The 14,532-nt window shown below is 44.8% G+C and overlaps 1 long non-coding RNA gene and 1 other non-coding gene across 2 annotated transcripts in view; both read left to right on the plus strand.

Annotated features, from left to right (window-relative positions):
• LOC126534277 (uncharacterized) overlaps nt 1-14,532 on the plus strand; it is a 33,237-nt gene that overhangs the window by 9,125 nt on the left and 9,580 nt on the right. Inside the window, exons 2-3 of the long non-coding RNA XR_011895437.1 lie at nt 5,635-5,704; nt 7,210-7,287. This is a non-coding gene — a long non-coding RNA (uncharacterized lncRNA). The remainder of the gene's footprint in view (nt 1-5,634; nt 5,705-7,209; nt 7,288-14,532) is intronic.
• TRNAT-UGU (transfer RNA threonine (anticodon UGU)) lies at nt 3,718-3,790 on the plus strand. The gene has a single exon. It is a non-coding gene; the product is annotated as a tRNA-Thr (tRNA).

Raw genomic sequence — 14,532 nt, forward strand, 5'->3', positions numbered from 1 at the left:
GAACTGGAACTTTCACATTTGGTTTCACAGGCACCAGCTGGAATTACATCTGTCGCTGCATTTCTTTTTTCATAGAAAGAACGCGGGATTATACACTTTACTGAATCTCCGATGAATCAGGCATCGAAATGAGCAAGAAATAAAGGAAATTACTTTTAAATAAATAAGGTTTACAACTTTGCCTCATACCTTAGTGTCACTAAGCTGCACAGGGTATTCTGAGGCGCCGCGGGGTTTCGGGCAGAATGCCGAGTCTTCCAGCTCTGCTGCTTTTGTTAATTTTTTAGACTTTGCCAGTTGATTTCTGTTTCCTTCTTAGTTGCGATGGAGGTGGAGTCTCACGCGTGTACGCCGGACCCGGCAGTGGCCGCCGTTGCTACTTCCAGGAAGCGCAACGAGAGCGAGAGTGACACTGACAGCGACGACACCATTGCACTACTACGTGAGGGGTGAAGAATCTTGTGACGACACCTTCGAGCTGTTGCGGAGACTTAAAGCAAAGAGAACGTTTCTCAGCAAACTATCGAATTCGAGTGCGTCCGCCGTGAAATCTCCGCGAAATACCGAGGTACTCGCCATCCTTTTCGCGCCAGTTCTCACCACTGACAAATTGAGACGACTCAACAGGCAAGCCCTGTCTTCACATCTAGAGGCGCTGGTTTCGAATGACTCAAAGAAATCAGAGTGAACGCCCGTAGGCATGTCCTAGCAATTGACATTAAGCACGCGGCTGCGTTGGATTCCTTTCGCAAAGTCCTGCAACTTGACGGCATAAAAGTCTGCCCTTATATTCCGCTGGTCAAAGACGTCAGTACTGGCGTAATTTACGATGTTGACAAGAACATTGCCGACTCCGATCTTGATCAAGCTAGCTCCAGGAAACACCGTCATAAAAAACGTGTTTCGTCTCAGCACGACATGGTGCTTAAAGATCATATTTAAGGACGAATTCCCCCTATCACTTGTAAAGGTGGGCCACTTCCGACACGCAGTTCGCTCTTTTATATCAGAACCGCTGCAGTACTGAAAGTGCACGAAGTTAGGTCATGTGAGTAGTGTGTGCAAAAACAATACCATGTGTTCTCGATGTACTGGGCCCCGCACCACGAATACGTGTGAGGCCAGTGTGCTGTAATGCACAAACTGCAGTGGCCCTCAAGATGTATCCTCAAAGAAGTGTCGTCCCTTGATTCGAGAGGCAATGGGAATATTGAAAAATATGTTCAGAGATGACTCGTCTCACCCTGAAGCAGCCTCATCTGTTAAGAGACGACGGTCACGTCACCGACGCCGATCAAGAACCTCCAAAGCCTCTGTACAACGCGAGCCACGTACATCGCTAGTCCCTCTCTCGCCAAGGCAAAACACCGTCACTTTTAAGGACAAAGGAACATCGGACAGCACGGCAGCTGACGCTTGGCCTGAACTCCCGGAGCTACATGCACCTATTGAGCGAGATCAGACTTCTACGGCAAGAGATACTTCGTTTGTTCCTGGTAAATTGACGGACAAAGATCACCAAATGGAGATGATCAGCTCTCTTGTGAGTGTTATTCGTGTTCTTCTCGACGAGGTACAGACGCCAACTGGTCGAAGCGCGTTGCAAGTGCTGCATGCCATGAAACCGGTTCTCGCAAGCCTTCAGAAGTCCAGTGCTTGAGAACTTCTACAACAGAACGATGACTCATCGACAACCAACCTCCATATTCCAATTGAATGCGAGAGACCTGAGGTCACGCATTTTGAATTTCCGGCAGTTCGTGTTTCAAAACCACTTTGCTATCTGGTGATCTGTGAACCGAACTTAACAGCCACCATAACGCTATCGGGATATGAACGTTTCGTTTCAACTACGTGTGCTTAGAGTAGTAAGGTTTTCGTTAACATTCGCAAGTGCCTTACGTATTTTACCGAACTAGAACCGCCACATAACGGAAACCAATACGTCTGTATGAACGTGAAAATAACGAGGTTGTGTCTTACACTATTAGCGTCTACCTTTCCCCCACAAGTAAGTTTGATTGCAAAGGCTAAAATATAATATCGCTTCGAATCCCGGTCCTCGGATAATAACAGGAAACTTCAACGTGCACCACCAGATATGGGGAAGCTCCAGCATAAATTTGAGGGGCAGGTCACTCATATCCTTTTCATCGGGCCACCGCCTATGCCTTCTAAATGAAAGAAGCCTGAGGTTTCTGCGAGGAGCAACGTGCAGCAGTTGTCTTCACTTGACACTGGTGTCACGGTGCCTGAATTCGAGCGTGCAGTGGTTCGCTCATATTGAAACCCGTGGAAATGATCACATTTTGACGTATGTGAGAATCGATGGACTGCAAGCCTCAATATCTGTTGTATCTCCCCAAATCAAGTGGTCAGTCTTTGAAGATCTTGTAAAAGACACATGCAAGAAAAATACCGCACTCAGGTTAAACGACATAATTGCAGACACAATGCAATATCGTACGCGTTGTTTCACACGAAGTCAATTCTTGATCTCAGAGTAGCTAGACGCATGAAAAAGAAGATACAGTGCCAAATGGATAGGCTAGCGGATCAAAGGTGGAAATGCTTTTGCAAGTAACTGGACCCCCGTAAACCACTGTGCAGTACTACTGTACGGGGCCTTTGCTCATGTCTCGAGTAACGACAAAGGTTTAACGCCCTTCCTCTCTATGAAAACTGCCGTGAAATAGTTGTTGCAGAGGAATTTTGTGCGAAAGTAGCCTGAGGAACAGTTTTGGTCCCTGACGTGGTTTTAGGCATCATTCCCGGTCCCGGAGATACAAGTATAGACTCTCAATTCTTTGTGGAAGGGTTAGAAGCTGCTATGGCACTCTGTAGGTGTTCATCTTCACCAGGACACGATTGAATAGTAGAACAGAATAGAACAGCGAGAAATTCACCACTGGAATTAGCATCATATCGGCCTATAGCACTCGCCAGATGCGTCAGGAAGCTCATGGAACATATGATCCTCCTGAGTCTCGAATGGTACCTTGAACACCACGAAACTTACCCTCACTCTACAGCGGGGTTTCGACAATGCCGTTTATCGATTGACAGTGTCATCGATCTAATGTCGCCTGTAGAGCAGCAAAAATATTGCAAGCGATTATCAGTCGCGCTCTTTCTTGACATGAAAGGCGCGTACGGCAACGTTTCTCATCAAGTCATCCTAGACGCACTTTTGACAGTTGAACTAAGAAGGCGAGAATTTCGATGGATTCGAAACTACTTGAAACAAAGGTACTAGTTTGGTCTTGTTATAATTGGTAAGAGCGTTGCACGCGTAATGAGAAGACGCGGTATCGTTCCCCACCTGCAGCAAGTTGTTTTTCACCTGCTTTCGTCGCCAATTATTTATGATTTATCTATTCAATTAGTAGGAATAATTAATTTCCCATGTGTTGTCCTTGGTGTCTTGGTTGGCTTCGTATTATATTGTTATTAGGAATCGGGCCGCTCGGTTAACGGTCTTTCTTCTCATTCATTACATAACGAGGGCCTCGAAGCAACATTGATGCCTTCAGGTAGCACGTGTGGGCTTACTGGCCAGTTGCCTTCACCGAAACGATCACGTACTCGTGACGCCTGCGGCAGAAAGGATGTTCCACATCAGCCGCCGAGGTTTGTGAGTGGTGACGCTGGCTAACACTTCCAAGGTTACTTCTAGTACAAAGCATAAATACCAAAGAAAGTTGATGGCAAAACGGCGCCGTGGTAGCTCAGTTGGTTAGAGCATCGCACGTGTAATGCGAATACGTGGGATCGTTCCCTACCTGCGGCAAGTTGTTCCTTCATTTACTTTCGTTGCCATTAATATATCATTTCTTTGATTCATTTAGTAAGTACAAGTAATTCACCTTATGTTGTCGTTGGTGTATTTGTTTGTCGGCTTCTTAGGATACGAATAATAAAAAAAACTGACCACTCGGTTAACCTTCTGTCTTCTAGTTCATTACATAACGAGGCTCTCGAATCCGGCAACACTGATGTCTTCAGGTAGCACGTGCGAGTTTATTCAGCAGTTGACATCACCCAAAAAAGTCACGTACTCGTGACGCCAGCGGCAGAAAGGATGTTCCACATCCGCTGCCAAGGTTTGTGAGTGGCGGCGCTGGCTAAAACTTCCAAGTTCTAGTAGTAAAACAGAAACACTCAAAAAACCTGATAGGAAAACGGCACTGCGGTAGCTCGGTTGGTTAGAGCATCGCACGTGTAATGCGAAGACGTGAGATCGTTCCCCATCTGTGGCAATTGGTTTCTTCATCCATTTTCATTTGCATTAACTTGTCATTTCTCTAATTCAATTAGTAAGTACAAGTGATTTCGCCTTTGTTGTCCTTGGGGTCTATTCGCCTCTTTTGAAGTGATTATTAAAGATAGGGCCTCTCCGTTAAATTAACTTTCTTCTCGTTCGTCCACTTTCTTGGGTATTCGTCGAATTGTAGCAGGTAACCTAGTAGTCCCTGTTACGGACCTGCAATAAACCTAGCCACGCAAAGCAACGGTGGCGAAGGTGGAACGCTATTTCAGCCGCGTGTTTCTGCGCTTCAAAAACCTCAGCCTTCTGCTCAGTGCCCGGATCGGCTGCGAGAGCTCGCTGGTTCAGTAATCAGTTATCGTAGCCTTGTAAACAAGGTATAGAAATTTCCACTTGTATTATATGTTATGCAAGTAACCCTGTATGTACCTCGTCAGGTGCATTCTTTAGCCAGGAGGCACTGCACAAGTTCTTCCGCTTGTTCATTTCCTACACAATTTTTTTTTTGTTGCCTCGCGTGTATATAGGGTAGAATACCGGACGCTGGCCTGGTCGATCTGCCTAATTTTATTTTATTACGAATGTCATTCTTAGCCTACTTCAGCCTCGTTAGGTCTATCTAACCCCTCTGCGCCTTTCTTCAATGAAAATGAAATGCTTTAAACTGTTTGCAGAGCTGGGCGGAGTTGAAACCGTGCTATACGGGTTCTTCCATCACACTAGCGCAATGCTTTAACGCTGGGCCATGAATACCTGCGGGCCGATAGCAACTATTTTACAACGTTAGCGCACACCTCCACGTCACGCTTCTCGGAGGCCGCACCAAAGCAAGGTGACTTCGTGCCGATTTCGAGCCCACTTCGTCCATGCGCCGCTAAATAGCACAACGTGTATAAGAGAAATAGCGAGAAATCATACGAGTCTTGTAACAGCGCCTGCGTCACGCTCCTTGAGAGGAACTAGGCTGCAGTAACTACCTCACACGGGACGTGTTTTGGTAGTTCCTAAGGGGTGTGTCGCCACATTAGTTATATGCTAATCGCATTATCGTGCATAGTCTTCGTGAGGTTTCATATGCGAGTATGTTTTCTTTCATTTTCTCGCTCTTCCTAACGCGATAAACTTTTATAACACATTTCTAAGGGCGTTATAAATCTTTCATATAACCATTCTGCGCTATTTTCATTCGATAGTGCCAATGCTTTGTACATTGCCTATTTCCTGGTGGTCGTTTATTAGGGTGCATATATGCTTAGCACTCTGGGTCACACAAAGGTCATACCACCAGTTTAATCAGGTTCGCCAACGTCACTGAAGATGACAGCCCGCCGCCTATTTGATCACCCGTACCCCCTTTCTTTTTTCAGCCGGGTAGACGTCAAACCTACCGCATGTTTGAATTACTGCTGGTTATCACCCTGGCCAACACCATTTTCAGCAAGTATACTTTTTCTGGGAGATATGCAAACAGAGGCCACGAACGTAACTGATAAAACGAAGCACAGCAAATATTTACAAAATGTAGACAAGTGCTGATATCGCAATGTTGGGTTTTGCTCTCTGGCGCTATAAAAATATCACACACGACTTTCATTCCCACTTCGAATGTTCAAACATACAGCGCAACGGAACGAGCTGTTCCTCTCGCAAAAATCTCATGAGCTTTATTCGCAGTAGCCGCCATCGATTGCAGTAGCTGGCTATAGCAGCAAATTCTAATTGTAATCACCACGTTATAGGTAAGGTAAAATGAAGAGCTGAAGTGAACTCGGGATACTGACGTTGTGGACACCACAAATGCAATTGCCACAGTAGCAGCCGTCAGAATAGAACGAATCCATCACATCTAAGATTATGGTGCGGTAAAGCTTATGATGCGTTAAAACAGGTGTGAAGGACGCCATAATTGAGTCCTTAGGATAAAATTCGATCTCATTAGGAGCTTAACGTGCACCTACACGTCAGTAAAGAAGCGTTTATGCAGTTGTCTCCGTCAGCCCTAGACCGCTTCATTAGGTTTTGGGGGCCATTTAGTGCTTGAGAAAACACACAGTTTACTCAAAAACTCATGGCACTTCTCAAATAATGAAGAACGTATGCTATTGCACTGTGAATATGTAGTTATGGGTACCTTAAATATCCCAATTGTTGTGCCAGTCAAGCGCACAAGGCCATATCTTGAATGCTATTACAGGAGAGATTTAACCATTTGGCGTACATAATACTTCCAGCGTTCTAATAATGTGAAATCCAATTTCTTGAGCTTCGGCCATGACTCTTACGTTGACCAAATTTTTCTGACTTAAATGTGTGCCCCAAGTATTAGAAACATGCACATACGATTGAGTTCTTGTAAAAAGTACGCATATGTATGTAAGCATTTGTTTCTTTTCACCATAATCCTAAGTCTTGTATATTCTTCAGAATATTGAGGGTGCGTTTCTTGTGCGACAGTAACAAAGGAACGCTGTGCAAGATCGTTAGCAAGATAATATAGCAGAAGGATTATATTTAGCACATGTTATTTTATATGAAAATGCACAATAATGCCGCACTCAAAATTAGAAAATAAATAAAGCCAGTTATTGTCTCAATATTTATTTATATGCAGTATTCCAGTCACGTAGACCAGGAGGTAGCCGCCGTTCGTAATACTAGTATTTTAATAATGGAGAACAAACAATTCTCAAATGGAGGGTGCTCAAACATAAATAACCTGACGCTTGCTCTACTCGACGTGCCCAAATTCCGCACATTTGCTAAGGTTTGGCTTTCCAATCTTAATTTCTTCATGATCGTCGTAAAGTTCAGAATATCGAAAATTCCAAGGTCTCTTCACTGAACGAAAGTCGGTAATTTCTGTCATCATGTCGTGTTAATTGAATTTGTGCACCCATATGCCAGGGCTGAGCTTACTGTGAATCGTTGCGCATTTATTTCAGGTGTTTCCACGCGCAAATTCAACGAAGGGAAGATTTCAGGACTTTGCACACGCTATAGCAAGTGGGAATGCAAATGGAGTGAGTTATAAATTTGAATATGTAAGATGCTAGCCACAATTGTCACTTCACATACACGCAAAAAGCATGAAACTTTAGGCTGCGACAATGTACCACGATTTTCTATATCAGTGCAAGCGGATCGCTTCTAGAAAGTTATTCTCTTTTATTTATTTTGTTTATTTATATTTATTAATTTACCCTCAAACGCACAAAGCTTTACAAAGGGGAGGGGAGTAGGCAAAATTAACAAAACAAAACATAGATGACATGAAATGCATAAGCATCTGCAGGCACTTTTGCGAATGAAATTGTCAAGGCTCATAGAAGTGAAAATTTAAATATTATGCGAAGTACAGTGTATGCAAACGAGGCAAAAAGAAAATGAACAACACTAACTTCACGCGCAAATAATTAACTGTGTATTGATGAAAAAAAGCAAGTCATGATCTCAGGTGTGTGTGTGTGTGAAGACCTTTATTGAAATGAGGTCCAGAGGCTCGACTCTTTAAGCCAAGGCGGGCTGTTCCCACGTTGGCACTGTCAGGCCAAGTCCTTCAGCGACATCGTGGGCCCTCTGGGCATCTCCATGTTGGTCTTGAAACAATGGGCTTTGAATCCTTTTTTCCCACTGTGTACATTCTTGAACGAGGTTGGGGATAGTCATGGGACAGCTCGCCAGCATATATCTGATTCCAATGATGCCATTGCCATCGTTGCGGTCCATCTTTATCTCCCTCTCTGGATATATTTTATTAATGTTGCACGGCGTTTGATATGTACCTGCTTGAAATAAGGGCAGTGAGACTACCAGGGCCCTGTTGAGTTTTGAATGTTGCTCCCAAGGTGTTGTGTGTCCAAGAAACACATCTTAAACCTTCACAAACAAACTTTCTCTTGCAGTATGTCATTTTCCGAAAAGACCTCAACGAGGCCGTTGCCTCTTCAGGCGGTGTGGCAATAATGTAGATAAGAGTGTTGCTTGCCGGAAATGACAGCTTAAAACGCCTCTAGAGGCAGTTGCAGTACGTGCGGTGCTGTTTAATAAGCTGATCACAATTACCTCTCTATACATCCACCCGAACTACCAACTTTCAAAAACAGAATTTCACACCTTTATCTATGAACTGCCCGAACCTAACATTGTCGTTGGAGATTTAAATGCACACAACACCCTTTGGGGAGGCTGTCGTTGTGATGACAGAGGACGCTTAGTCGAAAACTTCCGCTTCACTACAAATGCTAGCTTGCTAAATGTGAAATGTCCTACATTCTACAGTGTCGCAAAGAAAACATTCTCATCTATCGATTTGAACATCGCCTCGAGGTCCCTCTTGCCGCATCTGGAGTGAAACGTGATTAAGCATCCATACGGGAGCAACCATTACCACATTGTTCTAAAACTAACAAAGCTTATGAATGCTCTCCACATGTCTACCGGTGGAAAGTCGATTGTGCCGACTGGACACAATACAGGGAGTTCACACATTTGACTTGGAATGATATCTGTAATCTTTCTATCGAGGCTGCAGTGGCATATTTCAAGGCGCTTATAGTTGAAACATGCATCCCCATAACAAATGGATTGCCCTGTAAGCGACGTGTTCCATGGTGGAACGACGACTGGAAAGAAGCGCGTAGAAATAAAAAAAAATGATTCAAACCACCTTCGAGACTCTCCAACTACGGAGCATCTGATCATTTTCCAGAAAATAAAGTCTGAGGGTAGAAGAACGCCGCGCCGTGCTAAAAGGGAAAGCTGGCAAAAATATATTTCTATCATTAACTCTTATACTGTCGAAAGAAAAGCCTGGAACAGAGAGAATAAAATTAAAGGTCGGCAAACTCATCCTCTACCATTAGTAAACACGCAGCGAAATACTCTTCAGCACCAAGCTGATTCTGTAGGAGCACATTTTGAGAAAATTTCTAGCTAATTGCATTACTGCGATACCTTGCTGAGGGACTAGAAACAAGCCGAGCAACTGCCTCTGGATCGGAAAGGCAAAAGTGATGAATCCTACAACCGACCTTTTAACATGGAGGAATTTCAGGCTGTACTCCTTTGTTGTAGTAAATCGACCTCTAGAAGCGATCAAATAGTTTACGAGATGATTGAACACCTACACCCCGAAGCACACAAAACATTCCTCTCTCTCTCTTTAACGCCATATTCTCTGCCAACTACATCCCGTCCGCCTGGAAGCAAGCAATCATAATTCCTATTCTGAAAGAGGGCAAGAACCCGTCTTTGGCCAGCAGCTAAAGGCTATAGCTCCAACAAGCTGCCTATGTAAGCCTTTTGAAAAAATTACTAACCGGCGCCTAGTCCATATTCTTGAAAGCCGCAAGATGCTAGATCCCTGGTGGTGCGGCTTCAGGGAACATCGGTATTTTTAGAGATGGAAAAAGCCTATAATACTACTTGGCGTTGCAAAATCCTTCGTAATTTAGCTGCATTGGGCGTCCGAGGCAACTTGCTAAACGTGATTATAAGTTATCTGTCCAACCGCACACTTCATGTTCGGGATGGTAACGTCCGGTCTCGTCTATTTACTCAAGAGACTGGTGTGCCACCAGGGGAAGTGCTGAGCGGCAGTCCATTCCTTACAAAAATTAGTTCGCTCCATACTTTCATACCACGTACAAGGGTTTATCCAGTATATGTAGATGATATTCAAATAGGCTACAAGTCATGTAATCTTAGTATCTGCGAGCGACAAGTGCAGCTTGGCCTAAATAAATTGTCTATTGAACCAAACCCTCAAAAAGTACGTGCATTCTCTTCTCCAACAAGACAGGTGTAATACCGGAGCACTTTAGTGATCTTAATGGAGAACGGCTATCTGAGAGTCATGAACATTAACTTTCTAAGCCTCATTTTAGATTCTAAACGAACTTTTATCACACACTTTAAATATTTGAAAATGAAGTGCTTGAAGACAATTAGTCTACAGAAGCTCTTGTCCCGCACATCTTGGAGCAATGACAGAAGATGCTTCTTGAGCTTGTACAAAAGTTTTATACGGTCACGCCTTGACAACGGAGCCATATTGTATAACTATGCCACACCTAGTGCTTTGAAGATGCTGGATTCCGTCGACCACTTGGGTATCCATCTTGCTACTGGTGCGTTCAGGACTAGCCCCGTGCAAATTCTGTACGCTGAATCCAACGAATGGTCTCTACATTTTAAAAGAACCTCCACCAATATGTTTCAGCGATGTTGCTACTATAGAAAGACTATATTTACAGGATGAGTCAGAGTAGTTAAGATGGCTGACCACCAACAACACGGAGCAGCCAGCGTATCCGATCTTCTTCTTCCTCTTTCTTCTTTCGTCCTTCCGTAACAATATTTAAGTCTCTCTTACGCCCTGAAGGTGAAATGAGATTTCCATCATCCATGCTATTCAGTTATTCACGACCTATCCACGGCCAAGGCTGTTCCCTAACCGCACAGGCACTAGACATCCTCTGTCCATACGGTTGGAAGCGTTCTTCGAAGAAAAGGGCCTTAATTTTCGAGAATGTCATAATGGCAACAACGCGGCTTCCACCGCCTTGGGAGTGGCAGACTATCGAGTGTGACGTCTAGTTTGCAGAAAATTTAATACGAGCACCTGAGGCACACATACGTTCACATTTTCTTGAGCTTCAGGAGAAGTATTTTCGCGCTGAATTCTACACAGATGCCTCTAAGTCTCCTTCTGTTGTTGCTTGCGCAGTTCTAGGACCAGTATTTTAAATATCGGGTACATAGAACCCACATACATGTATCTTTACAGCGGAAACATATGCAATGCTCTCTGCAGTAAAGCACATCATGCAAACGAACCTCACTAGGGCTATTGTGTTCACAGACTCATTGAGTGTAATCCGTCCGAGCCCTAATAAATCTACGTAAACATAAAAACACTGTCTTGAATGAACTGTATGCATTGCTATGCTCAGCTTATAGTGCTAAACAAATGATCATCCTATGCTGGGTACCTGGCTCCAGTGGCAGGAAAGGCAATGGAGCTGCTGACGAGAAAGCTACCTCAGTAGCTTTTAGCGAAACGGACACAAACATACCCACCTCCACCCACAGATCTTATACCATACTTGCGCCATCAGCTGGAAATACACTGGCAGAAACAATGGAGTACTCATATATCAAAGAAACTTCACTTGATCAAACCCAGCTTAGGATAGTGGATATCGGGGAGAACGTCAAGATATAACGAAATGCTCCTTTGCCGATTAAGAAGGATACACTTACGGCATTCACTCTTACCTCTTGACTGGGGGGTATCCTCCAACTTGTAGTAAGTGCGCCAAAAATCTCAGTCCTGCACGTTCTTATTCAATGCCCTGCAATGCACTTCTGCATATCGCGAAAATACACTTCACCCGAAATTTTTTCTTAGCAATGAACCGCTTTTTAATCTGAAATTAGCCTTAGAGTGTTTAGCTGAAACAGACACTCTGAAAATCATTTGGCCAGGGAATATTTAGGGCACGAGAAAGCCCTCATACTCAAGGGCATTCTTGAAGCTATAGTGTCATGTTTATGTTTTGTTGCATCATGCTTTTAACGAAACCCCATTGCCATATCCCACAGCAATACTTAGTCAGTGTTATTATTTTAGCACCTATTTATTTCACGCCATTTACAACGACAGGTTTTAGGCCCTTTTACAGCCATGTCACATCTACCGTGAGGAATTCATTGTCCACGCCATTCACTAAGCATCGTTAACATTATGACTTGTCATAGCATTCTTTGGCCATAACTGTCCCTTGTGCCATAAAACACCACACATCATCAACCCTTCTCTACCAGAAACAGGGGTGCAAGCGAAGCTGAGGATCCGTGGCTCTTCGCTGTCGTAACACTTCGGCTTTGCGCTCTCTCATGGCGAGGAAGGTACGATGTTGCGAGCCCTTTCTCGAGCGAGTTCCCGGCACGGCTCATGAAACGCCGCCTATTCCTCGACAAATGCATGATGAGTGACCCGCTTCCGCTGCCTTTCCTTCAACGCAGCATGTTCTTCGGCAGAACGAACCAAACGTGACCTCTCTATCTTACTGCCGGGTCTGAACTGGCGGGAAACGGCGGGTGCGAGGCGAGCGAACACGTGATCACACCTTTCCTCCATCCGGAGGGAGGAGACACCTGTGATTGGCTCGCCCCCTTGCGTTGTGTCTACGTCTTCGTGCATAAAAAACCCCGCTTCAAAGGGCGCGTATGATGAAAGAAAAAAAAAAACGACAGGGAAGAAGCGGCCGTGTGGAACGGCTGTGCTCAAAAATGCTCTCTGCTGGAAAGAGCGTATCAGCACCAGGCCAAGGATTGTCAAACCCATTTCTGAATGAATTTGCAAGTTACATAGTTGTCCTCCCGCGTCCACCAACGGGCAGCGATGCTTCGAATTCCATTTTTCTTCATGTGGACGTGAGTGGGAGACCATACCGTGCTCCTGACTAGCGAGATGCTCTGCTTGAAGTAGTGAGTACTGAAATATTATAGGTGTCGGCGAGTATCAAGTGAGCCATGTATAGAAGGTTACTTGCGCTAGAAGTGCGGCGAAACAGTCTCTCGTCATCTGTGGTGAGCTCCGTGTCAGGGCGCTGAAGTGCATGGTGATAGATCCGGAGACTAACCCCTCTAGTCCGACGAAATGCATCTTAACTTGAAGCCTATGCTTGTCTGGATATGAATGACGCCTGGTGTGAACGTGCCCAAGAAACTCATTCCGTTTCTTTTGTTGCGTTCACGACAGGTGTCATTTAAATCAAGTCAAGCATAGGCTTCAATTTAGGATGCATTTCTTAATATCCGGGTAAAAACATCAAGCTCAAGTTCCTATGGTTTCCACCTCACCTTGAACCTCTACGCGCTGAAGAGGCGTTCCAGGCGTATAGTCAGGTGAAGTCTATGGAGAGAGAAGTATGGAGGTGCACTGGGTATGAAACAGTGGGTGACAAAAAACCTGGAGGTCTCCTTGGTACTCAAGGATACAGTCTCCCTAACTCAATAACTCCCATTATGGCCATTTATGGACACCATTACCTTGTACTTATCCTCGGTAGGTCTCCGCTGGGCCTTCGCTGCAAGCGCGTGGGGCACGTCCACCGACAGTGCAGACATGCTTGTAGTGTCACCGATTTGGTCACTCGGCGGACGCCTATGTATCGACCTACTCCAATAAGCTTCGTTCTGACCAATATTACGTAGACAAGCCACAAATTGACCATCTCACGGATTCTACAGATGTAGTAGATTCCACCGGAGAGACTACGAATTCCATCAGGGACGAAGAAGTGGAGTACCCAAAGCCAATGTCGAACAGCCACAGCAGCTCAAGTAACACCAACGAAGCTGCAGGCGAGGATAGCTTGGTTTGCCCACATTGCCTATCAAACCTAAAAGAAAAGCGCCCTGATGACAAGGAAGAATAGGAGATGGACAGCAGTCAGGAGAAGAAACGTCAGGCCCCCTGCAATGACGAAGCAACAGAGAGTGCAGTACAGGCACCCGAGAAAGTTTCTTCTAGTGCTCAACGAACTCCCTCTCCTGATGATGATGTGCCGCACTGGTATTATCAGCGCGGTCAGCAGAGTGCCACAAAGAAGTTCAAAGAGAGCAAGACCACAGATTTACCTCTGGCCAAGGGTGATGAGAAACAATAGCTTTAGGTGAGCAAAATGGCTAGCGTCCTCACCCTTCCCGTATGTGTAGCGACCCTCAACGTGCATGGGCTGCGCATATATAAGACCTCATCAGCAGTTACTCCACGTTCTTAGGCGGCATGAAATTGATGTTTGTGCTGTGCAAGAGACCAAGATTTCGTCTGCTAGTGATGCCATCCTTGCGCTGCAAACTTTTAAACCAGACTACATTGTGTGTATTAGGCAAGCATGTGATGCTTCCGCTGGACGCCTTTCGTTATCTACAAAGCAGTTAAATCAGTCTTCATTGTCGCTACGTGTTGATGGGAAAGACCGCTTTATATGCTGTGACCTCTCTTCTCGTTCCCGTAATTGGCCGTTTATTTGCGTTTATGCTCCCTCAAAAGTGAATGAAAGGAAGGCTTTCTTCCTCTCTCTTGCTTCACTCCTAGATACTGACAGTGATTTGGTAGCGATTGGAGACTTCAACTGTGTTTGTTATTCCAGAGATATCTCATACCTATGAATTCTTGTGATGCAACTGCTACTTTCCTACATCAGTTACCGAAAGATCACAATCTAATATTCGTGGGGGCCAACATACCTTCT

This window comes from Dermacentor andersoni, chromosome 7 (genome assembly GCF_023375885.2).
Source record: "Dermacentor andersoni chromosome 7, qqDerAnde1_hic_scaffold, whole genome shotgun sequence".
Classification (NCBI taxonomy): Eukaryota; Metazoa; Arthropoda; class Arachnida; order Ixodida; family Ixodidae; genus Dermacentor; species Dermacentor andersoni.